We start from the raw sequence: 3,160 nt of genomic DNA, 5'->3' as shown, positions 1-3,160 counted from the left end.
AGTTATTAGACTATAGTAAATAAATTAATAAATATTACTAATTTACTATATATTAATAGACTAATAGTATTAGTATTAGTGTATTACTAATATATAATATATATAATAGTATATATTTTTACTAACTTAAATATATTTTTACTAACTTATTAATTTATTTTTATTGTTTAAAGTAGATTAGTAGATTGTAGAATTTAGAAATAGGAGTAGATTGTAGAATTTAGAAATAGGAATCACCGAATCAGTAAACGGCGCCGTACCCCTTTTTTTTTCCCAATTTTTAACCCCAAATGGCGCCGTTTGGGGTTAAAATAACCCCAAACGGCGCCGTTTTTGTTAAGTTATTAGGGTTTTCCCCCCCCACACCCCCCCCCCCAAATTCCCTCCCCCTTCGTTGAATCAGATTTCTCCCTCAGTGCCGTTTCCTCTCATCTCAACCTTCACCAACCCGTGAACCCGTACCTCTCATCTGAAGATTCTGAACCCGTGCCGTGCCGGAGCTCCTCCGTCGTCCCTCCGTGAACTTGTGAACCCATAAATCCCATTTTGAGTTGTAACCGAAGTGCCTCTCTCTCTCTCTTTCTCTCTCTATAATTTGTATATCTGAACTATTTTTGCAATATTTTTGTTTATTTTCTTGATAGTTGTGGATATTATGTTTGTTTGTGTGCTGGAATCGCTGGATAGTTGTGGATTTTAGGATTGTTGTGTGCTATTTTTGTACGGGTCCCTTTGCATTTAGCATGCGGTTGGAATGTTGGATGGGACACACTATGTACTGGATAGTTTTTCATGTCAATTTGGTTGCTCGTGGCCGAAGTTGTGATTATGCTTTTGGTATTTTAGTATTAGTATGGGACACACTATTAGGAGGAAAATCAGTCCGGTTTAAGATGCTTCTCCATAATTTTTGCGGTTCATTCAACTTGATAATGACTCGTTGCGATTTTTTGTTGAATTTTCATTAAAACTTGAGTCATAGAGTGTAGGCTTGGGCCAATGGTGTCTTTTATTAAGTCCCCATGGCCCTACGTAGTCTGGAGAGTAATTTTTGACTAAGAAGGATTGCAATATAGAAAAGAAAATGAAGATGCAAAGCTCAATTAGTCTTTCACTTTCCTCTTAAATTCCTCGAGTCTATTTTATTTATTTCTTTCTTTTTTTAGCAAGTTGAACTTCATTAATAAAACAATCCTTACTACATATAATTTGAAATGACATTCTAACCATTGCATCTATTATCCAATCTGTATTTCTTTCGGTTGTTGTTTATTGCTGCTATTCTTGATCCGCGGTTCAAATTGGTTACTCAAGCATATTGGTTCAAGAAAACATTGGGTGAGGAGAAGGGTGAGGAGTTTGTTGCACTCCTCAAGAGGGATATGAAATATTTGTATGAGGCATATGTAGAGTTTGGTGGTGGGTGCGTAACTGGTGCTAACAAAACTCAAAGCGGTGAAGCTAGTGCATCAATGGGGAGTAGTAGTACTGTTACAGATTATGATCCCTTGGATTCTTTTAGGGAGTTCCATAAAGAGCATACAGCATCCTTGATGGATTGTAAGTCGGAGTTAGAGCGGTATTTGTTGGAGAACATTGAGATTCCTATGGGGAGTTTCGATATTTTAATTTGGTGGAAAGTCAACTCCACCAAGTATCTAGTTCTTGCTCTAATGGCAAGAGATATCTTGGCTATTCCTATCACCACCGTTGCATCTGAGTCAGCATTTAGCACAGGAGGCCGTGTCCTGGATCCGTTTAGGAGCTCTTTGGCTCCTAGAACTGTAGAAGCTCTCGTGTGCTCGCAAAATTGGTTGAAGTCTACTCCCATATGCTTGAGTCAAAATTATTCTGAAGCCACTGATGATGCAGAGAGCTATAAGTTCGACTCAGGTAATGTATTTAGAGATTTTTTTAAGTTGTTATATGAGTTGATTTTAACATTTTGTAATACTAATTTCCTATACTTTAACATCTTAATGCAGAATTAGCCAATTCTATGGCCAGCATACTTCGTGAAGAGGATTGACAATCTTATTTCTGGTATCTTATTTCAATTTTGCTTTTTTTTTTTTTTTTTTTTTTATAAATTTATATGGTATCTTATTTCTTTACTAATTTTGTTCTTTTTTTTCAGGTACAAGTTGAAAAATGACATTTTTTGGACCTTTGGTTATGTATTTTTAATTTTAGGATGTAATTTTGGACCTTTGGTTATGTATTTTTAATTTTAGGTTTTAATTTTGGACCTTTGGTTATGTATTTTTAATTTTAGATTTTAATTTTGGTTACGTATTTTTAATTTTAGGTTTTAATTTTGGTTATGTATTTTTAATTTTAGGTTGTAATTTTGGTTATGTAATTTTAATGTGTGTATTTAGTTTTAATTTTGGTTATGTAATTTTAATGTGTGTATTTAGTTTTTAATTTTGGTTGCACATTTGAATTTAGTTTTATTTGTTATAGTGATAGATTTTGAATTTAGTTTTATTTTCTAATGTGATAATTTTGGTTAGATAAATTAGAAATCTCAAATTATATTTTAAAAAAAAATTGATATAGAAGCCCAAATCCGATTAGAGTTGCAAATTGTAAAATTGAAATGGTAATTGGGTCAAAGAAAAAAGTCTAAAAAAAAACCCAATAAAAAAGCCCAACAAAAAGCCCAATTCTGATTCCGCTCCGACATGTCAAAGTTAGAGTCGGAGCGGAGTGGGGTGTAAGCGGAGTCGGAGTTGGAGGTCGGATTCGGCCTCCGACAAAGTCGGAGTCGGAGTCGGAGGAGGCCAAAACCGACTCCGGTTGAATCGGTGCTCAGCCCTACCCTCACGCTGACGACCTCACCCACCCCAGCCACCACCCCCACACCTCATCCTTCTCTTTCCTAGCTGTGTAGAGCCCAAAATGGCCATGAACTTACTGGGCCGCCGTGCGCCACCCAACAGCGCAACCACTACCACTATAGCTTCCTCTCTCATCAGCCAACATCCTCAACCAAGCTTAGCCCCTAACTCACCGTTGTTCACCACCACGAAGCCCACCAAGACCCACGGCTTTTCCTCCGTTCTGCCGCCGTGCGCCACTGTGCCACCTCACCGCCACCACCATCGGTTTCCCCATCCACCGGTGACCTCCCCTAGCCAATCTCATGCCCCACCGT

The sequence above is a fragment of the Carya illinoinensis genome, chromosome 9 (genome assembly GCF_018687715.1).
Source record: "Carya illinoinensis cultivar Pawnee chromosome 9, C.illinoinensisPawnee_v1, whole genome shotgun sequence".
Taxonomy (NCBI): Eukaryota; Viridiplantae; Streptophyta; class Magnoliopsida; order Fagales; family Juglandaceae; genus Carya; species Carya illinoinensis.
This window is presented reverse-complemented; position numbering follows the sequence as displayed.